This window comes from Mauremys mutica, chromosome 23, assembly GCF_020497125.1.
Source record: "Mauremys mutica isolate MM-2020 ecotype Southern chromosome 23, ASM2049712v1, whole genome shotgun sequence".
NCBI lineage: Eukaryota > Metazoa > Chordata > Testudines > Geoemydidae > Mauremys > Mauremys mutica.
This window is the reverse complement of record NC_059094.1, coordinates 17,201,877-17,226,309: the sequence shown is the minus strand read 5'-3', so window position 1 is coordinate 17,226,309 and position 24,433 is coordinate 17,201,877. Positions and strand designations below refer to the sequence as shown.

The 24,433-nt window shown below is 46.4% G+C and overlaps 1 long non-coding RNA gene across 1 annotated transcript in view; it reads right to left on the bottom strand.

Moving 5' to 3' along the window:
- Positions 1-2,701: 2,701 nt before the first annotated feature.
- Positions 2,702-24,433, bottom strand: part of LOC123355571 — a 129,348-nt gene continuing 107,616 nt past the window's right edge. The window contains exon 3 of the long non-coding RNA XR_006575142.1: positions 2,702-3,010. This is a non-coding gene — a long non-coding RNA (uncharacterized LOC123355571). The remainder of the gene's footprint in view (positions 3,011-24,433) is intronic.

Here is a 24,433-nt window from a genome sequence, read left to right as displayed (position 1 = left end):
ACCAAAATTATGTCACTTGGGTTTAACTCTCCAGCCAATGCCTGGACTTCGGCAGACACCCTTAACAATTAACATTCTGTTTTAAAGCAACAGATAAGAACGAGAAACACAGAAAATAAGCAAAAAGAATCCAGCCATTCTTGCAACAGGCAGTACTGTGCACTGAGCCTTCTGGCAGGTACCAGTAGCCGAGCAGAGAGAGGTAATAAAAAGAAGTTTTCCCAAGAGATCTGCTCATTGTTTCTCATTGTGCCTTCTCTCTGCTGCATGGCATTTGGGGCATTCAGAGCATTCATCATGCCATGCGCTGCAGGGACTGGGAGGAATTTGCCAATGAGAGGCATTGTCGTTCACCTGTGAATTTCCATCCAGCTGACCAAAGGCCTGATCCAAACCCTGCTGAAGTCAGGGGCTGTCTTTCCTTTGTCTCAGTTGGGACCTTTGAAGACAATGTCCCTTGGTCCGGGAAAAGATCAGTGTAGGTTGTTTGTACCTGTGAGAGAGAAAAGAGATTGGGTAGAAAAATGAGGGGCGCACCGCAGGACGGGGGTGGGTATGGAAGGAGAGCCCACATCAGCTGGTGGGTTGAGGACATGGAGAGTTCAGAAGCAGGCAGCGGGGAAGGTGAGGAAGTGAGTGGGGAATGCGGAAGCTCAGACAGCTAGTGGGGAGAATTCAGGCAGTTGGGAAGGCTCAGACGATGTGGGGGGATGTGGGGTGCAAGAGCTCAGTAAGCAGATGGCTGGAAGGAGAGCTAGCATCTCAGGTCCCCTGGGTTGCCAGCTATGGACAACAACTCCTCAGACGTGCTCCTCTGTCCCTCCCGAAACACAGCAAACTGAGCAGAGCAACAGCACATAAACGAAAGTCATCGTTGCCATGTCAACTGCCAACCTCCAGCTGACGGATGAGGAGTTTGTGACAGATGAGTCTTCATTCCCATTCTCCATTATGTCTCCTCGATGCAGTATTAATGTCATCCCATCATCATCACAATCATCCTTCCTGACCTTGGCTACAGCTCATCCTGGTCTGCTGCAGCACTCTTCCAATGGGAAGGCGATACCCAGGACTCTCAAAACGGGTGACATCTCAAGGTCTGCAGGGCTATGGTAAATCCATCCTGATTGTAACAAATACTAACCCCTTCTGCTGCAAATATAATCAATCTGAAACTCACCTGCCACTCAACAAAATAGTCATGGATAGGTATTAATCTTGGGGACAATCGAGCAATGCGGACACAGGGATATTTTAACAAGTGGAGACATAAAAATTACCTCAGTGTCATTATTCCTGCAGGCCATGGCAACATTGCAACCTCCTGACCTCTTGATCTCAATGCTAATGACCATAAGGTCATCAAATGAAATAATATTTCTTTTCTGATACGGCGGTCTCACTTATCAGAGTTCAGGGCTCTCATTACATTTCTGGATAGTTCTGAGTTTGTTTGGTCCCTCGAGTGGGAGCTGAGGGTCCCAGACAAATCTCATTACCCAGCTTTATGTCATCAGAGACTCTCAAAGTTCCAACCTGTAGGTTTTTTCTTTTCAGACTGACAATAGATCCTGTCAGGCCCACAGACCTTGCTTTGCAAATATTGATACCCAAACTTTACATCCAAGAGCAAAATTCAACGCCAAATCCTCAGCCGGTGTAATTTACCATCACTCCACTAGCTTTGGTGCAGCTATGCTGATTTGCGCAACCCAATAATCTGACCCATTGGCACAAAAACAATCAATTTAAACTCCTAAGTGCAGATGGGAGCATTCAAATACATTGCACAATGGCCGGGTGCATTACGGGTGGGGTTTTCTTCTTTCCTCCCTGCAATGGTACTAACCAAGCAATACCTCAGATCAGGGTAAGAAAAACACATGATGCTAAATATTTCCATGCACTGTACTGTATGGATGTTAGACACAGATAAAAGCAGCAGAGTTCAGAAGATCCAAACTTTCCCAAAGTTCTGGGGTGTTAAGGCTTAGAATGGAGCTGGGATCTGGACTTTCTCAAATTTTGGGGATTCCTATTTCTAGGATTTAGCACTGGGCTCCCCTCTGATATAAATACTTGTATAAACCAGAGGACCAAAATGTATGTGCTGGTTACTCCATCACTCACAAATCGTCAGGAAGAAGACAAGTTGCTCGGGGGTTTTCTTGAATCCCCTAAATCCAATTACCTCCTCCCAGAGTCTGTTCCTAAAGAGTTCGTATGGTTGATACCACTGTTGAACGTACAATTAACTCACTGATCTGAGGCTGTGATAATAGATGTCTCTTGAAACTGAGCATACATTAAACAACAGAGGGAGTGGGATGCCGATGACATGGAACCGAGACAACTAATCTCAGCAATGCGGGTCGGGGGAGTGGAGGAGGGTTAGAAGTCATTTCCATATTTATTGACAAATTTAATTTACACCCTGAGTTTTCACTTTGGAGAGAATATATTTCACTTTAAATATATCAGTCTTTAACAGTCAGCCTGGCAATAATGATTTCTGCGCCTGCAGACACTTTTATACAGGGATACTAAATTTATATGTAACACTTTTGAAGAAAACGATATTAAAATTCACCATTTAGAACCAAGCTGTAAATGTGCTGTAACCAAGACCAAATGAAGGGGTGGGAGAGGGACTTTTGTTTTCAGTTTTTAGGATGTAATTCCATTAATACAACATGCCCAGCTGAGCTCGTATTAGCCCTGGTATTAGTATGAGACTGGGTGTTTAGGCAGCAGTGTCGAGAAGGCTACAGTGTCCCATCAAGCAAGGCCAAAGTTGAGTAACAGCTCCCCCTGCAGCTCCTGTTGCCACAGGAGGTATAAGGACATCCCTTCTGACATACCAAAGAAGAATCAAGATACAAAACAGAATCTCAGCTGCAGGTACAGAGTTGAAATGAAGTCAGATCACTTTCAGTCCCTGTTTCAAGGCAGGTGAGAAGACAGCATGGAAGAATGTTCTCACACTTTTCATCCGGCAATTTCAAGGCAGCTGCCAAACAAAAAACATTTAGAGATGCAATACCCACTGCGAGACACACAAGAATTATTATACCCATCTTACTGACTGGAGGAGGGTCAGAACCCACAGACAACTGCCCGTTAGGAGGAGGGTCCCAGGAGGCAAACTACACAGAGAAAGAGAAAGCTTGTGAAAAGGGAATTCCACCAATCAATTAAAAGGGCTGGAGGAGTCAACATTTGACTTGCCTTCCCCTGAACAACCCTATGATAATAATCCAGTGCATCCCTAAACACCCTAAAATAACACACCAGTTTTCCCGTCAAGAACCATACAATAACAAAAACAAATCTTAAGTGAGGAGTGCTCATGACAGTAACAAGTCACTAGGCTCCTGAACAATACTACAAAAATTAAATAGTGCAACATGAGCAACCCTACAACAACGAATCGAATTACGATAACACAGCAGCATGTGTGGGTGGTGGTAGTGGGAGAAGATATTGTTAAGGGAACATTAAAGATCTGAGCTTCTCCAGTGTCACCAACTTTCACAATTTTATGGCAACTCTCGTGGTATTTTGTGTTTATCAGAAAGCCCCAGCTCCTGGAGTCATGTGAATATGTAAGTTTCTACCCTTCATGGTTGCAGACACCACTTGGAAATATGAGCCCTAATGACTGAAAAAAGCAGAAGGCAAACACATTTGTTTTTTAAAAATCCCATGATTTAAGCTGATCCACTGATTTTTTGGACCCTGCCTCACAATTTTTGACTTCTTGGTGCTGGGAATGCTTCTTCTGAGATGTTAACAAGGAGAGAAAATAAATGATGATGATAACGATTTAACAATTATGGGCCGTATCATTAGCTGGTGTAAATTGGCAAAGCTACACTAACATCACTGGAACCAGACCAGGGCTTAATTTGTAATGAAAGAGGTGCCGGGGCTTCAGCAATTTTTTTACTTTTATCACAGACATGGGAGGCCCAGAGGTGGCGTGGCTATGACCTGCCAAGCCTAGAAGTGCCAGGGTTCATCCCTGGCACAAATTAAGCACTGAGTCAGACCAAATTACACCAGCTCAGGATCTGCCCTATGACAAAAATATCTTTCTTAATTTCCATCTTCCTTCAGGAAGAGCCTTAAAAAGCACCTTTCTACCCACCTGCTGGAATCTGGGCAGATCATTTGCAGCTCTCCAACTGTCCTGGTTAATAGCCATCTCATTTCAGGAGGACAAGGAGAATACTTCAAAACATAACAATAACTGTAAACGCTGTGGTTACTCAGGGTAAACCTGACCCAGTCTGTTTCCTCGAAGTATATCCCACTGCATCGTTTTTGACACATAAGGGGCCCGTAGAGAGCAATAATCTTTGTAAGTGGAAAGCAAAAGACTCATCATAACAAACGTTTTTTCATGGGCATGGAGTTTTCTCTTCTAAGAAGTTATTCCGGAGAGGGTGAGGTCTGGTATATACGGGGATTTGGTGTGAGGGAACAAATGAGGCCTCATCCGTCACTGCCCTCAGGACACCAACTTCTCACCAACATTCAGTAATTAGTAACCTATCTTGTCATGCACTCGCTCAGTTAAAGGGCCAGGGTTTGCTTTGTAGGGCTAATAGACATTTTATACCTCATTAAAATAATAGCTTTAGGTTACAAAATGTCACTTGCACCTGTGTACTCGTTACACTGTTCTCAGTTACTCTGGGGTAAATCACAGAAATGCAGGGCTAGAAGGGACCCAAGAGGTTATCTCCTCCATTACTCCATGTTGAGGCAGGACCAAGTATATACAGACCATCCTGGACAGGTGTTTGCCTAAGCTGTTAAAAACCTCCAGTGACAGGGATTCCACAACCTCTAGTGGTAACCTGCTCCACAACTTAATTATCCTTAGAGATAGAAAGTTTTCCCTAATATCTAATGTAAATCTCCCCTGCTGCAGATTAAGCTGATTACTTCTAGTCTCACCTCCAGTGGACATAGAGAACAATTGATCACCATCTTCTCTGTAAGAGCCCTTAACATATTTGAATACGGTTATTAGACCCCTTCAATATTCTTTTCTCAAGACTAAACATGCCCAGTATTTTTTAAACCTTTCCTCATAGGTCAGGATTTCTCAACCTGGTATCAGTTTAGTTGATCTCCTATGGACTCTCTCCAATTTGAGAACATCTTTCTTAAAGTGTGGCACCAAAATTGGACACAGCACTTCAACTGAGGCCTCGCCAGCACCAAAGAGAGCGGGACAATGACCTGTGTCTTACATAGGAGCCACTTGTTAATACGCTCCAGGATGATATTAGCCTTTTTCTCAGTTGCATCACATAGTTGGGTCATAGTCAATGTGTCATCCACTATCATTCCCAGACCCTTTTCTGCACTATTACGGCATAGCCAGTTATTCACCATTCTGTATTTGTGCAGATGTACAGTAACGTCATTTAATCTAGAACAAGTCTGCTCTCCATTACATTGGTCTAAATCTATAGTAACTCAATCCAGAGTAACTCTGGTCTCAGGTACACGCGTATAAATCTATAAACTCCATTAACCTCGGTAACTCTACTCTTAGATTCACTTGTGTAAATCTGAAGTAAGGAATTTGGACCAACCAGTCTCTGAATGGCCTGTCTCATGTTCAAAGAACGTAAGAACCAAAAGCTGTCCCCATCCAGCCACAATTCCCACCAAGCAACTTAGCTCATTAACATTGTGCTTACTGCGGACTGCCAGTCCACTCGGTACAAGCCAACTCCTCTCCAGGGGGCTGTTCCTAAATGAGCATTCGAACCATTCATTAGCTCCGTGTTATAGCTCCACTTGCTACTCAATTATCATTGCCAAAGAAGTAGAGCAGTGGGCTGCAGGAGTGCACGTACTTATAAACAGGGGAACAAATCAGCCTGGCTTTGCTAATCAAATATTGCCGGCCCGTTAAGGTCTCAGAGCTTCACATTCCAACACGGTCAGAGGGGACTGCCAGCATGTTCCTTGTAGACTTTCCTTCAACTGATAGAGAGACACATTGTATATATTTTAGCAGGAAAGCAATTATCCGGTAACCTTACCACCTACGATTTGTTTCATATCCACATTCATTTAGTTGTTTCTTTGATGACTGGCCATGTAGCAACTGCAAGAGGGAAACCTTAAACCTACCAAGAGATTAATGACAGGCTCCGATGGAACAGATGTATATGAATAGCAAATGAGGCCACTGAAGGCTTCCTATAAAACTAATGACAGAAACCTTCACTGCAGCAGAATATAGTAGCAGAGACAGAAAAGCTCATCCCACAGCTCACCAATTAAGCAACGCTTGGAGTAAGTTGGAGGGGGCACTGCAATTGTGTCCCATATGAAAATCTTCAAGATGAGGGCCCAGGTCCTCAGTGGGTGTAAACTGGCATAAATTGATTTCACTGGAGTCGCACGGATTTGCACCAGCTCAGGAATTGGCGCATCCTGCTGTGTTTTTTCCATACCCCCCCCCTACGTTTACTGCATGTTTGCTAACCTGGATATTACACCATATGGGCTGATCTCCTACAGTGGTGACTATCGGGATGAATCAGGAGCTGTACGGGTAATACAAGAAACTTTGAGCCAGCTCCTCAACTGGCGCTTAATCTTTAGTTATTTGGCTGAGCACGCAAGGCCCTTACACTCAACTTGCTGGCATTTCTCTGTCTGGCTGTAATGCGATCATTTTTGAATGTTGCATCTGATCAATCCCAATATTCCAGAGAATGTTCTAGGCCTCACTGGGCAGAAGTGTACTGATTTTTGTGAAAATTGGAAAAAAGGGGGTGGGGGGAGTGGGGAGTTACACAGAACCTTTGGCAGGGGGAGCATGGGGGATACTGGCATGGGGAGAGGGATAGCTCAGTGGTTTGAGCACTGGCCTGCTAAACCCAAGGGTGTGAGTTCAATCCTTGAGGGGGCCATTTGGGGCAAAAATCTGCTTGGGGATTGGTCCTGCTTTGAGCAGGGGGTTGGACTAGATACCTCCTGAGGTCCCTTCCAACCCTGAGATTCTATGATTCTAAGAAGGTTTGGGGGCAAATGGGGTTGTACCTGAAGCCATGGCTTGGGAGGAGAGGGGAATGGGGAAGACACAGAGGCCCTGGGATGGAGTGGGGGAGTTGTAAGGAGAACTAAAATAAAGGGGGATGGGAGAGAGGCCCCTGGGGAGCTTGTGGTGGAGAATGGAGGGATGCTAGAAGCACCCAAGCTCATTGCACACATCCGGCCTGTAGGAGCAACAAAGTCTTTGATCTGCAGCCATAAAAAGAATACTTGTTATTTACTTTAGCTCATCCATGGGTACCATACTGTGGGAAATTGGACTCTGTTAAAGAAATGGACATCGATGGTAGTAGCAGGTATTTCCAAACCTGTGCCTCTCTGGTCCCTTGCTAAAGGCACTGACCGCGTGAAAACCACCTGATGAATTCTAACATGATTCCAAACCCATTCCCCACTTCAGGATAGACTTTCCAGAGGTGATGGGAAAAGAAGGGACGGTGAAAGGGGAATATACTGAAGTTTAGCCCATGCCAGTTTAATGTTTTATCTGCCTCATTCTAACGCACTCGGCTCAGAAAGACAGGAACAAAAATCACACTAGGTGACAATGATGGTCCCTTCTGACCTTCAGTCTATGAGTCAAAAAGAGGCAGCAGTTAGCGAAAGCCTTGCCCTCCTCATGGACCATTACCGCTTGCACACATGCACACACGCACACACACTTTTTGTCCATAAATCCTAGGCAGCAATCAGGGGTTTATTCCATGAGTCAGACATTCACAAATCAGGCTGCCAGCCCTGAATAAAATTATAGAGGTTGGAGCATTCTGCCATCTATGGAGGGTGTTTTTTCTCCTCTCAAATGAGGCCCTGGGTGAATTTGAATGTTGATCATGTGGAAAGTGAGAGCATGGGGAGAAAAAGCTTCATCTTGATCAGCCGCTGACACCCAAGACTTCATTTGCAGTCCTGGTAAAATTCAATCCACTGTCCGCAACTCTCTAAAAATGCCAGTGCAGCAATACGCCCTCTCAGTCCTTTATCCGCTGAGGCAGGGGGTTAGGGTGGATTTTGCTGGGGTGAGGAATTCCCTCTTTCATGCTGCAATTCTTGCTATAAGGGAATGGATGGGGTGTTCTTACTCTGCCCTTCTTGTGCTGGAAATGAGACAAAGGGAAAAGACTTGGAGGTCTGGAGACAAGCTCTTAAAGCATAAAGAGATGAAAAGTCAGGATGTGAAAATGTCACCAGGTGCCTGGCAGTCTTTAACAAGCAGTGACACTCAGGAGACAGAGAGAGACTCCACTCTCAGGCATACTGACATAAATCGGGAGTACAGACCTCTGAAATAATGGAGTCACTTTGGAGTGGCAGTGTTGCCAGCTCTCACCATTTCATTGTGAATCTCACAGTTTTCTCCTTAAAACCCCAGCTCCTGGAGTCCTGGGGTTATGTGAGAATCTTGAATTATTAAAAAGGAAAGCTCTCTTTCTAGCCATAGTGGATGCGAAGGAAATCTAGGAAATGTAACACATTCTCCTCCCCAGAGGCACAAAACCCAGAAGGCAAATACAAAAAACCCTAAATTAAAAAAAATATTTGAAAGCCAAGCTCATGATTTTGGGGGTATCCGATTAATGATTTTGGAGCACTTGGAGCGCACAATACTGCATTAGTGTAACTGAGATAAGGATCAAGGAAGGAAGGAGAGGTAGAGAAAAGGGAAGAAGAGGCGGAAAGAAACGGAGAATCTGAGGGTTGAATGTTGTGCCTTTTGTTGCAAGGGTATAAATTGCACCACACCAGGAATAGCCGCAGGAAGCCTCATCACCCAAAGAGTCACAATTCATCCCCTACTTCCTCCTTGACATCTACCATCAGCACTTTATGACACCATCCTACTGTGGCTCACTTGCAATGACCGAAGTTAAGAGCTGTGTGTAAAGAGCCATCCAGCTGAAGCCTTTTGCAGTGCTCAAGAACCAGAAGTTTTACTGGACCTAGAAAACCCAAGAGCAATGATGCATATTCTCAAGTGCCACCTGCTGGCGCCTTATCTATGAACTAGCTATTTATGTATGCATAGACCTCTCTCTTTTCTGGAACACTCTAGTGACAGCCGGTGCATGGCCCGAGTGGGGGCACGGCTCTGCCCACTCTCCACCCACTGCCCCCCGAGACACAGTGGGCCAGGACCTCAGATACAGTAAAGCAGCTTAGCACCATTAACTATTATGTGTATCACAGTCGAATATACAGACCCCAACCAAGGTCGGGGACCCCTTACACTAGGTGCTCTACAAACACATGGTACTAGCTAGCCTCTGCCCCTATGAACTTACAACAGAAACTCACAAAAGGTCAGAGGCGGACAAGAAGTGAAGTGACTTGCCAAGAGTCGTACCATAGGTCAGTAGCAGAGCCAGAAACAGAACCTAGGTCTCCTGTGTCCTAATCTAGTGACCTAGTAGTCCCTAGATCACATTGCCTCCCCAAGCTAGCTACTCCTATTTACAACACCCGAGGCTCTAGGCTGGTATGTAAAACAATTCTTTAGCACCTTTTATCTCATAGTCCCTTTTCATCACACAAACATTATGGGCCTCGTTTTTAAAATGGACTCCAATTATGCACCCGCAAACGGTTGAGGCCCAGCTGAGAGCTTTTCAAAAAATCAGCCCTAATTAATTAAGCCTCTGCCCTGCTGCAGGGTAAATTAGTATCCTTAACCCCATTTTCCAGACTGAGAAATGGAGTCACAGAGAAGTTAAGTGACATACGGTGAAATACAAAGAGAAGAACGTTGTGTGGGATGTATTTACTGGTTACCAATTTGATTTAAATAGAAGAATATGAAACCAGAGCCCCTTGCATTTTTACTGAAATAAGACTTTCTCCCCTGGAAAAAAAAACCAAACAACCCTGAAACAAAAAAATCCATTGGTCAAGATTTTCAAAAGCAACTAATGTTTTTGGGAGCATCAATTTGTAGGTGGCCAACTTGATACACCTTAAAGAAGCCAGGTTTTCGCAGAGCAAGTGCTCAGCACTTACTGAAAATCAGCTCATTTAAGGCATCTGAAATCACTAGCCATTTGGAAAGCCACGACCACTTATTTTTGTACCAGTTGTGTCAAATCCTGGTGTAAACTCACCCCTCTGATGAATCGCTCTTGGGAGGACCATGTCAATCAGTATAGGTGAGGCTCTAGCCTCAGTCTTCCTATGGTTTTGTACAGCACCCAGAACAATGGAGCCCACCCCTGACTGGAGCTTCTAGGCACTACTGCAGTATGAATAACACTAAGGAGAAGTCCCTTGTGGAGCTCTCTCTCTAAAACTGTCAGGCTCAGTGTGAGAGCTGAACATTTAGCAGGGCTTTTCCCACTGAAAACTCATTTACCAGGGATTATGTGGACTGTGTCTTCTATGCAGGCAGCACCAGGAATGCTGTCCTTGCCCATAACCTAAGCAGACTGGCTGTAGACATGGGCTCAAACTGCAGGATCTGGGCCTTGGGCTCCTGGCTGCCAATAAAGCTAGTCACTAGTCCTTCATGGCTGAGAGCTAGCATGTTAGCTCTTCATGGGTGTGAAAAGGAAGAACACCACACGACTAAAGAATGAATGAAGAACGTCAAAAAGAAAAGCAGTGTCCCAGGGCAAACAGCATGACCATTCTCAAAAAAGATGGAGTCTCTCAACCCAAACACATGGAAGGATCTATAAAGGAAGGGCCAGATTGGCTGGGAGCACAATAATCAACACGTGAGGCTTCTTGGAGGCATTTGGTATCTGCATCTACTTTAGAGAGGTTCGTGATGTAGGCATTGGCCCTTCACTTTACTCTTCAGGTAGTGAGCGAGTGCCATTCAAGAAAGAAAGAAAGATTCTTTAAAAAATGAAATTACGTTGCTCATCACCTCTTTTTTCATGGCAAGAAAAAGCCTAGCACGGTTACTTAACCTGAATCTGTGTCACTCTCGCCCCTTGGCTGAGCCAAAGGAATCTCACCGCTTCAGCTCCACTTGGCCGTATGGTACAGGTGTTGTCATGGCAATGATTTATGCAAGAATTAGTCACCGCTGCAGCACTTCTACAATAGGATGAAAAACAATGGGAAGATTGTAAGATGTGGAAGTGCCTGTGACACACAGGTTGAGGTTGGGGAGGAGATAGCACATTTCCTTTTCCCCAAACAATCTCTCTGTGACATTTATACAGCTCAGAGAAAAGTTAGTCCCTAATCAGAAATGTTATTAATAGTAATCTGACAATAAACCAAACTTCATATTAAACCTTGCCAGCAGCTGCCATAGCAAATTCTCTAATGGCCCATTCCTTTACTAAACTTCGATTGGGTAACAGTCAGAGCGGGAGAGGAAATTATTACATTTACATTGTTATATAAGAGGAAAATTGGAATTTATTGGCGATGGGGTCTGCAAGCTTTGCTGTGCCTTGGGGGGAGGCATTCATGAAGGAGATAGAGCAAAGCAAAATTGAAAAGCTGCATTTGTCTCCTGTTGGCAAGATCGGCCCAGACAGGAGACCCCCGGTAGTTTACCAGGGCCTCTAAGGAGATGTCTACACTGCAAAAAAAAAAAGCCAAACAAACCCATGGCGCCAAATCTCAAAACCCAGGTCAACTGACTCAGCTTGCCAGACCCGGGCTGTGGGGTTAAAAACCCAACCAGGAGTGTAAGTCAGAAAATCTGTGTAATGCACTAGGGAGGTGTTAGCATGGCTGTGAGACTTGGGCCAGCAATTGTAAACCTGGGTTTACTAGTCAGCGTGGACACTCAAGCTCCAGTTTCGAAACACCAAGTCCACAAGTATGGGTCCTACAGACTCAAGTTTACAGTGTAATGTAGACAGACCCCGAGGGAGTTTTGCAAATGTGGAAAGCAGGTTAGGATCCTTTGAGAGGAAAGCCAGCCAAAGGAGAAGGCTGAGACTGTGGCTAAGACCCAAGAGTGGGATTCCCACGAGATCTGGGGTCACTTCAGGGCTCTGCAACTGATTGTTCTCAGACACTGGGCAAGTCACTTAATCTCGCGTGGGTAAAATTTTCAACAGTGCCTAAGGAACTAAGGAGCTTAAGTCCCATTTTGAAAAGTAGCAGGCAATTAGGAAAGTCAGTGGGATTTAGACCCCAGGTCCTCAAAATCTATTTAGGCGCCTAACTCTGATAGTGTCAGTGGGAGTTAGGCATGTAAATACCTTTGACAAGCTGCACCTAAGTGCCTGAGTCACTTTCAAAATTGAACTTCGGTTCCCATGTCCCCTGGGTGCTTTTGAAAATTGTATTACCTGTGCCTTGGTTTCCCCATCTGTAAAATGGGATGAATAATGCTTGATTGTCTGCCTTCTCTAACTAAATGGTGAACTCTTTTTGAGGGCGGGGGCACTGTCTCTTACTAAGAGTTTGTACTGAGCATGCTGGAGGCTTCAGCTGCTATTGTACTATGAAAACTGTCAACCACAACATTGCAATCCAATAGGAGCGTGATAGCACCAGCACATAGCTGAGAACAGCATTTTGCCCTCCGAGGGTACGGCAGTGACCATTAGCAATGGGTGAGGTTCAAAAGTGCTTGATCCAGTCAATAACAACACACATGCAGGGAAAGACAAGGATGGATGATCAGAGGAGCGCAGAATTCGGAAGGCATTAACACACTCTATAGGTAGTGATTTATTCTTGTTTTCTTAAAAGGGCCAGATATAAATCCGCATCACCCCATTGATTTCAATGGTGCTCTGCTGATTTACACCAGATAAGGAACTAGCCTGGGATATTTGGACGCTAATACAAAGGAAGTTCATTTAAAAAGTCAATTTTCAGTGACAGTTACACTGAAAACTATGTTAACAGAACATTAAGGAAATGCCAGAATTAAGGTTGCCTGTGCAACCTTCATTTGGCCCTCTTGGGCATATGCATTATGAGACCATCTTTAATGACATGATCACATCCTAATGTTTCCATGTTTAAAGTTTGGCAAACTTAGAAGCAACTGAAAACAGGGTTTTATAATAATGAGAAGTGTCTGCAACTTTAACAGTAAGCAAAGCTACCAGCTCCACTTGTAACACAGGGTCCAGTTCTGCGCCCACGTATTCTAACGTCTCCTAGGCACCTAGACTTGAGAGCAAGCTATGAAGCTATGGATTTCGTTCCTCCTGTTTTGCTGGAATGAATTCAGAGATGTACCCCAGTGATGAGCTCAGAATCAGACCCAACAGCTGTGAATTGAAGTTAAGAAAAAATCATTCAAAGCTAAGGTTGAAAATCTGGACCTCTCTCTTTTTCTGCCTCTTTTCCACCGTGTTCTTTTTATCGTCTTCGCTAAGTCAAGGTGGTTATGTCTTCCTACCTCAAACATGATTTTCCCCTTTCTCTTGTGGGTTTCACTCACCCCCTTATGGTTCCATGAACAGAGTTCTTCTGGGACTCAGCTTACCATTAATATCTATTTCAGCTGACAGATAGATACACCCGAAAAAGCCCGATCTGTCCCTTTCCAGCTTATTGACAAGATACAGATTCCGATAATTCCTCCAAACACAGTCCCCTCACAAGCCTAGACTTTGCAATCACTTTCATCCTCTTCCTCCTGAATTTTATTTTTTGGCTGGCAGTAAATCTTTACTAACTTCTTAATAGTTTTTAAACATATGCATTGTCATATCGGTTTACCATCAAACTCAGCCGTTAAGCCTAGTGGAAGCCTCACGGGCACAGAACGTATCTGTTCAAATTATATCAGTTTGCGTGGATGTCTTTGGAAAATAACAGATCCGTACTATGTGCCAGTGCTTCGGCAGAGGTAAAACGTCTCCTCTCCTGGCTGCCTTTAACCCATTTCATGCTGGACATCGCTGACCAGGGCACATGGCTGATTAGATCTTGGAGCCCAGACAAGTGGTGGTGGAGTGCCCATGCTTCTCCGACATGAAGCTCAGGGTGGAGGAGAAGATAGAATGAAAGCAGAGGTGTCCGTCTCTGTTCTCAGCCTTTCTTCAACTCACACTGACACCTTTGGCATTTACTGGAGCAAGGTTGGGTAAATGCACAGGGATCCGCCACCACAGAGCTCTCACTAAATCCTGGAGTCACAGCAACTTTTCATCACCTGAAGTTTCAATGGCTGACTTCTACAACCAGCAACCACCGAAGTGCCTTGGGACATTTGCCTTCCACATTCTCCACCAGGACTCTGGAAGAGCCAGTCAAGCAGCTGCAACACCTAGAAACTCTCCCCAGGTTTTGCACTGAGCCCAGCACTAGATGAGATAGTGCTGTGGGGTTAATCATGCCATGTACATAGGAGCAATAAAACTCATAATCCTGAAAACTGCTATCAGTTCTCACTGACACCTCGATGCTCCAACCAAGCTTGGGGCCCCATTGTGGTAAGTGCAATACACACACACGTAGCGTCAGTCCCTGTGCTGACAAATTTAGTCACACAAGAGTGGTTAGCTCCAGTTTACAGATGGGAAACTGAGATAGAGAGAGAATATGGGTCTTATCCAGGGTCATACAGTGAGCCTGTGTCAGAGGTGGGAACTGGACCCAGATCTCCTGGGTCCCAGTTCCGTGCCTGAACCACAAGACCAAGCTTTCCTCTTTGTACTGAGTTAATTTCATAAGCCCCCCTGGATGAGAGTGGTTCTTGCTGAGCCGTCAGAGGTGCGGGGGCTAAATCTTGGACATTAGTCCACCAAGCAGCCACCAGCCTCAGATGGGGATTCTGGAGACCGTAAACAGTAAGTGCCCTTCACAGCTGGCTCCATCCCCCGGTGACTAACACATCTGGCTCTGACCCATGTCTATTCATCCCTTTTCATTCCTGTTGCAGAGACGGCAAAGAGGGAGTTGAGATACAACATGAAACCAAAAGTAAATGCCCGAATTAGACATGCTGAGGGCTTTGCCTGCTAAGCTGTGTCACTGATGCTTTCAAGGTCCCTCTCTTGTCAAGAGGCCACGGAGAAGCCTCTCTGTTCCAATGCCCACTGCATTCCCTGCAGTGCTCGGATTCAAGAGATGATCTCCCCATTGGGTGCAATAGCCATGCGACTGTCCTAAACCACTTGGACCCATTTGACTTGAGGATATTCCTCGAGTGACAAAGACAGGAGAGGAGCATCAACTGGGCACAATAATGCAATTGCATTTAAGTCAGCTAGCTGATTCCAGGCATTACAGAGTCCAGAGTCACGGCCATCCCCTTCCACAATGGCATCGTAAAAGCGAGGCTTTATCCAGAGCGCTCAGAGCAGCCTTTGCCCAGCCAAGCAATTGGATGGTGCCAGGGCATCTATTTCCCAGCCTGCTGGGCAGCAGCTGCTTTATCCGCTTTGCAGTAAAAGGCTTCTCCTGGTAGCTTACAGGGCATGCTGGCAGATTGCTCGAAGGCTGCAGGTGGGTGATGGATGATTGCAAGATTGTGTTTTGGGGTTGGAGTATCAGTGTTCCCCACCGCAGGAAGGAGAGGAAGGGGAGAGTACACTTGAGTAACGTTGCTGTAAGCCAGGAACCCTAAATTTAACCTACCTTGCAGGAATAGCAGTGATTAACTGTAGAAAAGCCACTCCCTTCAAACAGGCCAGATAGACTAGAGGGGCTAAATTCCTGGCATCACTGAAGTCCATTCTGAGATTCCCATTGACTTCAGTGGGACCAGGATCTTAGCCTGGGTAAGTGTCGGGTTAGCCCCCTTTCACGTGGGGCGGAAAAAGCTGGGTGAACGATTCTGAGTGAACAATCTAGTCTGCGATTTCAGCCTGGGTTTAGTTTGTTTTATTTTTACTGGAAAAGGAGCTGAGACCAGGCTTCTATTTTGAAGACTGTGTTTGCTGTTCAAAGATACTCAGCACATGGCTGATACAAAGGTGCCTCAGCCTACAAGTTGCTCCCTAAGGGCTAGATTGTGCCTGTTAAGTGTGTAAGTGTCATTAACCAAGGACTAGCCCCAGGAGGCACCCCTCTGCCAGGCCTTTGCTCCTAATGTGCCGCTTGACTGTATACACAAGTAGTAAAATTGTAACAGTCCCTGCACGGCCTTAACTGAACTGTCTGGTACGCGGGGGTGGAGCCAAGGCTCGGCCAGACCCCACCTCGCCCACCTGCTCTGTAAGAGAGCAGTAAGCAGACACTTATTCCTACATGCTTAGATCCAAGACCTGTTCTGGGTGGTCATGGAGTCCAATTCACAGGCTTAGTTCTAAATATTTCCCAGGAATCTTGCTTTAAGTATTTGCTCTTCATACTTTGCACTGTGTGATGGGTTGCCTAAGGCACATGGGCCCAGATTTCTATAGGATTTTGTCTCCTAAGTGCCTAAATCCCTTTTGAAAATGAGACACAGGCTCCTGAATCTGTTAGGCATTATAATGCTGAGCAGAGCAATGCTTGAATACCGTTAACAGATCTGGAGCACAGTAAGGGCTCAGTTCTCTGACTGGATGATTCCCAAACCTGCAAACAGCTGTGAAGACAAGAATGCGAGACCCTCTGGAACAAGCATGCGTGAAAATGTGGATCTGCACAAGCAGCTGTGCCTGTCTCCTTCTGCAAACAAAGCTTTGTTCACAGAAACATCTCCCAATGAAGGCATGGGGTTTTCTAGGCATAAATGCTCAGTTTTCCCACCATGTTGCTCAGATGCTGGGGATAGCACAAGCCCTCGGTGTGTTTTTGAGACCCAAAGGACTGTCCTAGGATACAGAGCCCCGGCCGCTCCCTGACAATGCCCTTCTGAATCCTTGCTCCCGGAAAAATATTCTCCTCGCTGCATCTGATTTGGAACTGGGGCGCCGTGAGCCACCTCCCTGCTTATTGCAACAGAACAGCAAGCCGCTGATTAGCTTCAGCCAGGGCCCCTTCAGCTGCTTTATGATATTCCTGAGGGAACACAGGATGGAATCAGCATCTCGGGCTGGACCCTGATCTTCAATGGAGCGATGCCAACTTCCTCCAGCCGAGGAGCGTGCCCTTTAACCCAACTGCACGAGGCTGATAGAGGCCTGGGGCACACACAACATCTGACAAGGAAGGATCCTTAGCTTTGCTCTCTTCTATAACTGTCTCTCACTGCAACCAGCTGCGCGGACATTTGTTCATCCACTCGACTGACAAGTAGCCAAGCAGTGGGGAAGCAGCCATTGGAAGGCAGAAGAAAGGAAGGCCTGGCAGAAAAGCCTGCCTGGCAGGGTTTTATCTTGTGCCTGGAAACCTACGTCTCAGACATGCCTGAACACACAAATGAAGCTGCGGATGCAAGCGGCACAGTTGGCTGGGAAGATCTGACCTGCACAAATGAGATGCTTTTTTTCCTGGGCGGCTAAGAGGGATGGCTCTGGGGCATCTTCCTGGTGTGAATAATTGCCATGTGAGAAGCAAAAGGAACTTAATGAGGAAGTGGACTAGCCTGGCGTGTATTAGGCATGGCTGTGCTGCTGCGTGGGGGCTTTTTCCTCCCTGCTCCTCCTATTCGTTACGTGACACATTGTGCCATGCGAGAGGGGGACCTTGCAGGCAATGAGCTTAGGAAGACGGCATCGCGTCTCCTGACCATCAGCTATCAGGCAGCCATGGGCTGACTCGCCCAAGTGCTGGCAAACTAAAAGGGCCCTTTTTGGAGCTCATGGTGTCAGGGGTGTATGTCCTTGGGCAGCAGCTGACCTGCGGGCTGGCTCAGCAGTAGAGAACATGATTCCTCCTTACAGACTTCATGGCCTCAGGTGTGCATGGTGCGTTTCAAACAGTGTCAACACATGGGTTAATGCCCAGGCAGCTCAGCTGGGAAACAGAGCCGGTCAAGCTCTATACTGGCCTACATTGGCGCGGCTGCACTCACTCCAAACTATGCCTGCAGAAAATTTGGCTCCGAGTCTCAAATCTGGCTCAAATTTTTTCTTCTTATCCTTCCAGCATGTGCGGGAATTTGCCGCTGGTGAAAGGTGATGGCTCAACAGCTCTGGTTGCTGAAGGCCTGTTCATGCACAGAACAGGTGACACTCAGACAGCAGCCACGCTAGATTCCTACACGTGCTCTCCCCACCACGGCCTCTATCCTACCCCTATAGAAACTCAGCGGCAGAAGATCAGGCCCTAGGTGTCTCAGCCCTCCCTTGGGAGAGGTATTTTCACTAAGGCCAAGAGAGCAATTCAGCCCTGCAATACTTCTCCATGCAGTGAGGCCAACTCAGAATAGCCATCCAGGAAAAAGCCTGTTTTAATGGCGCACTAACTGCAAGTTATAACAGATACGATTCTCCGGGGTGCAACATAAAGGGCCTAATACAATGTTGCTTGGTGCTAGGAGGATTTTCTGGCATTTCCTAGCCATGTAGCTTCTCCTGTATACAGATCTCCCAACAGACCCACACGAACCCCTGTCCCAGCTGCAGCATCTCCCGTCCTGTGGGGCTGGCTGGGCTTGGCTCGCCACTCTGGGCATTACGACCTGGCCCCCAGTGCACACGATTGCAGCACTGCTCAGGTGCAGCTGGGCCGAATGTGAGTGAGTGGCATTGTGACCCTGTGGGCCAGAGGCCAGATTGCAACGCCCAGAGCAGGGAACTGAGCCCAGCCAGCCCCATGGGACAGGAGCTGCTGAAGTCACTGGTGTGGGGTGAATGCAGGATAGGCTCACTCTGCAAATCCCTCCCTGGCAGACATGCCAAACCTGCGGAAAAAATACTTAAATTAGGCTTGGTTTTGACTTAACTGGCTTGTGAGTTGCGGGCCCACCACCATCCCAGAGTGCTCGCCGGGGGGAACTAGTTATATAGAGTGTTGGGGTTTGTAGGGATTGGCTGGCTTTGAAATGGGATTAGCTTGATTTTTGGCTCATTGTGAAAGTCAGGGGGCTTATTTGCTGCATGAAACTGTGCTCCCTGGTCTATGCCCCACCCTCAGGGGAGCAGCACCTGTCCCGCTTTTGCCACTTAAAACGTTGGGGGGGTATGTTTATAAATCTGTCTTTGACTGGCACTTAGGAAAGGCTGGAACCAGCAGACAACCTCGCGAGCGGGCGCAACGCCACCCATATAGCTGGGGGATGAGATATGAGCATTTAGACAAACCAGCCAATATAGGAATCAGGTCGGCACCATGAGCAGCCAGCTCCCTGTTGATGAATATCAGACAAACAGCCCCATGCAGAGCTGGATGTAAGAGATCGGGTCAGTCGTCAGTACCGTTTCCAACTCGGAGCTGGAATCCCTTTGAAAAGTCATAGATAGCGTATGCCGGGGGCACAGACTGTAATGTTGGGCTCGTGTGACTTAGGACTAGTGCTCCACACGGGGAGGAGAGAAGGATGCTGTAATGAGGCTCCAGCCCCGAGAAGCTATGAGCTAAAAGTACTCGCAGACCTGGCTAAAAATCAGTCCTGTGATCCAGCTCGATAGTCTAGAAATCAGAACTGGGACACGATTTTATCCCATCCTTCCTCTCTCACTGGTCACTTTCACTTCCTGGTCTCACGCACGACCCCAAGTCTTGTGCCAGAGTGTCCATAAATGCGTGGAAATGTTCCAATCTCCTTCATCACCCCGGCCCCCAGTCCTTCAAAAATTATTATTTTGGCTGCTTAACCCTTTTTAAAAATTAGAAGTCGACCTTTATCTAGAGCAAATTGGCCGAGCTCCATGCAGACCAATGGGAACTAAGCTGAGGATTCGACAGAGGACAGGACTAGATGACCTATCAAGGTCCTGTCCAGTCCTAATTTCTGTGATCTTCAAAGATCATTGGTGTGCCATTGGTGCCAAAAGTGCAGGCCCATTTAGCAAACCTGTGTGTGCAAATGGGCACGCCCTGTGCAGAAATGCATCTAATTCACCACTGCATGTAGAATCATAGAGTTTAAACCCAGAAGGGAGCCCAGATTCTCTAGTCTGACCCCCTGTAGAGCACAGGCCACTAACACCACCCAGCACCTGCTTGCTAAACCCAGCAACCAAAATTAGACCAAGTCTTACAGCCCACAGGAGCCTAGACCATGATGTGCCACAGGCAGAGAATAGGAGGGACTGAGGTGCACCAGTTCCTGTGGCTTCCGCGTTGGCAGGGAAATAATTAAGTGAGATATACACTGGCAAGTGATCCGCACCCCCGTGCTGCAGAGGAAGGCAAAAACCCCCACCAACCCCAAGATGACTTCTAGTCTGACCTGGGGGAACATTCCTTCCCCACTCCACATATAGTGATCAGCGAGCATGTGAGCAAGAACCAGCCAGTCAAGCCCCTGAGAGAGAGAAAATGCTCAGTGCCACTTCAGAGCACGGGCCCAATGTCGCATCTCCAACCATGGCTATCTCTGATGCTTCAGAGAAAGGAAACCAACCCTCCACCCTGAGTACACTGTGGAGGAGAAAGCCTTCCTGGTCCCATCAACCCGACACAGATGGCTGAACACTCCAAATTCTTTGTTGGTTGATATGGTAATATTACCATTGTTGGTAATATTGCTTGGGGTGCAGGAGGGGGCATGGGGTGCTGGCTCCAGGAGCAAGTACAGGGTGCAGGAGGAGGTTTGGGGGTATAGGCTCTGGGAGGGAGCTCAGGGCTGGGGCAGGCGCTTGGGGTGCAGGAGGGGGTATGGGGTGCTGGCTCCAGGAGCAAGTACAGGATGCAGGAGGAGGTTTGGGGTACAGGCTCTGGGAGGGGGCTCAGGGCTGGGGCAGGCGCTTGGGGTGCAGGAGGGGGCATGGGAGAGTGGCTCTGGGAGGCTGCAAGTTAGGTGGTGGAAGAGCTATTCAGAACCTGCCCATTAAAGGAGGCGGCACTTACTTCGGCTGGCCCTGGCCCCACGATGCTCCTGGAAGGGGCTAATGCACCCCTGCAGCCCCAGGGGGGCCCACGTGGCTCTGGGGCAAGCAATAGAAGTAGAATTACATTCATATTAATATCTTAAACTGGTTCAGAGCATTTCAGCAACGTGAGCTGGCACTGGACCAGGAAGTTCTAGCGGCAAGGTGATTCAGGGCAGGTAATTGCTAAAAACAGAGAGCGAGATTAATTAATAATTAACAGTGTAAGTAGAACTTGGCAGAAAATATAATTAGCACTACACAAACTTGACGCAACTCTGCCTTCTTACAGGCTAATAAAAGGGCTCCGATGCTCCTTAGGAGGTAGATGGGTTTTTAAAACTACATGGGGCCAGATCATCAGCTGGGGTAAATATGCGTAGCTCCAGTGCCTTTGACAGAGCCATGCTGATTTACCCCAGCTGAGGTAATGGGGCCATGGTATTTCCTGCCTATGTACAGTGTGCGTAGATAAAGGCATTTATTCTTATAGTAGGCAGCTTCATCCAAAGACCTCAAAGCCTTTTATGGATATCATGGAAGGCTCCCAATAGACTTTTGAAGGACATTAATTATTATTACCCCTGCTTACTTCTAAGTGAATGGAGGTGCAGAGAGGTGAAGTGACTTGTCCAAGCATGACACTGCCAAATAAACACTTGCAGAATCAGGAACCCGGGAGTCTAAGGCCTGGTCTACAATAGGGTGGGGGGTCGAACTAAGGTACGCAACTTCAGCTACGCGAATAGCGTAGCTGAAGTCGAACTACCTTAGTTCGAACTTCTTACCTGTTCAGACGCCGCGGGATCGAAGTCCGCGGCTCCCCCACCGCCGCTCGCGGTGGTGGAGTTCCGGAGTCGACGGGAGCGCGTTCAGAGTTCGAACTATCGCATCTAGATTAGACGCGATAGTTCGAACTCCGAGAAGTCGAACGCTACCCATCGACCCGGCCGTAAGTATGGACGCACCCTAAGTGGCACTTTGCTCTGTAAGCAACTATTCACTAAGGTGGGCTGATTAATCAGATATTAGACAGAAAGGACCAATATACACCCCTGTCCTTGGGACATTCTTCACAGCCTAAGAGACCTCGATGGTCCAAGTGATATCTCATTTGGTCATGAACTTCTGCCATGGAGCTTTAATGTCTGGACTGGTACATGAAGAGTTGGAAACCACGGTCCACATCCTCAGCTGGAGTAAATAATAATAATAATGCCAAGGACTTGTAAATCAACGTATCTCCATTTAAGTCAGTGGAGCTGTCCCAGTTTTCACTGACTGAGGATTCTGGCCCCGTAGCTCATAACACTGCAGTAGGAAAAAACTGGGACAAAGTGTTTTCGACTAAATACCATGCGACAAGACTCACACAAAGCCATACGAGGGTCACCATGACCCAGAACTCATCTGTGAACGGTCCACGGTGATGTGCTATGGATACGTGAAATACACCAATTTAGTTAAACTCACCAACTGAACGAACAATTTTAACCAGCCGTCTCAGACCATCAGCGCAGCGCAGAAGGCCGCTAGCAAAGCTAAAACTATAATTTTTGTTCTGACAGGAAAATTAGACAGGGCGCTGTTAAAGCAAAACTCCAAAGGGGTTTCAAAGCAGAATGACACATCTGCCATCAGTGTGTGCTATCTAAACCCGGCAGGACTCCGAACAACCATTTTGCTCTCCCAACTCCAACGCCTGTTGCAAACCTAAACCAAATGAATCTCCAATCCCAAACCTGTATCCCCACAAATGATGGAAGGAGGAGCAACCTTAGGCCAAGGTGCAAAAAACCAAAAAGCAGGATAATGAAACTTAACACTAAATCTAAAATTCTAAAGTGTTAAAATAGTTACAAGTCAGATTAAAAAGGACAAAGACCATTAAAGTGTATATGGTTACCATGCCACTTGCCTTTTCCTTATTTTAGAGGCTGCCCATGCAAATAGAGCAACCACCCAGATCACAGATGTATTGTCAGTTCCTAACAAATATTCTGTTTTCTGAGAGGTTGTAGAAAAAGGCATCTGGGACAAAAACACAGCAAGCCATTGTGACCTCCAGTGGCAATATAGATTACAATGTAATAAATAATGGAGACAGTCTTCCACCTGCCCTAAGACACAGGGGCAGAGGCAGTTACATTTCTTAGTGCCAGTATATTGGCCTTTTAAGTGAGCTGTCTGTATGGATTGAAAGCGGAGAGCTGTAAATGCCCTCTTTAGCGTGTTCTCACGCTAAATATCTGGCATGCCAATGAGTCCATTTAACAATGGGAAACCAAGGTGACATATCTGAAAAAGAAACTACCACCATATCCAGCGGCTTATTCTCAACTTGATTATGGATTTCACTTTTTTCCAACTTAAATCTAATCATTTCCGATTCGGAGACACCTAGAATAAAGGAGGCGCTAATATTGCCCCTGGCGTTGCCAACTCTCATGATTTTGTCATGAGTCTCATGATAATTATTGTTTTACTTAAAGCCGCAGCTCCTGGACATAAGTGGATGTGATGATTTCAGCCATCGCTCTTAAAGATAAAATAAGTTTCTAGCCCTCATGACTGTAGAGAAAGCTTCAAAATGCGACCCCAGAGCACACTAAAGGCTCAAACAGCAGAAGGCAAATAAAAAGAACCCCAAATCTATTATTTTTACATAATCATATGATTTTGAAGCTAATCTCAAGATTTTTTGTGAGCCTGATTCATGCTTTTTGAACATTTTGAGGTTGACAATACTGTGCCCATTAGTTGGGGGAGGGGACCAGAAGGTTGGGCTTCCAGGTCTTTTTTGGGTTCTGCCAATGACTTTGCTTTGTCCTTGAATGGGACTCTGAGGGTTAGTCTAAGGATTAATTGGGCAGTGTTTGCAAAGTGCTTTGAACATGAAAAAACTCGCGCTCTCTGTGCCTCTGTTTACACACCTGTTAAAAAAGTATCAGAATACCTTCCCTAGAGGGGGGATGGCAGGCTTAATTACTTCATGCTTCCAAAGCACTCCTAGATCCTAGATGAATGATGCTACAGACGCAAACGGTATGATTGTTATTAGAGACAGGTGCAAGCTGGAAAGTTCTCAGCCAGGTCCAAACTTCTGCAAAGTTTGGAAAGAGTCCAGAACTGCAGTTTTGATTTGGATTCAAAATCTGGGTTCCAGGGACCTGGAGTTTTCTCTTCAGGTCTTTCTCTATTTCGTTACCTGCATAATGCAAGTAGTAAGTATTACTAGTTAAAAGCAAAACCAAAAGCCTTACCAGTCAAAGTCAATTGACTGATTGACTGTGCATTTTTAGTATGGTCGTACTGACAGACATCAGCCGTGACCAAGGCCCCATTGTGCTAGATGCTGCACAGACCCGTAGAAGGAGACAGGCCCTGCACTGAAGAGCTTACAAGCTAAAGATGGGACTTCCAAAGGGGCCTTTGGGAATTAGTCAATAGGAAGTGGGCACCTACTGTCCTTGGACACCTTTGAAGATCCCTGCTTAAAACAACCAAGACATGAGAAGAGAAGCATCATTATCCCCAGATGGAGACCTGAGACGCAAAGAGGGGAAGTGACT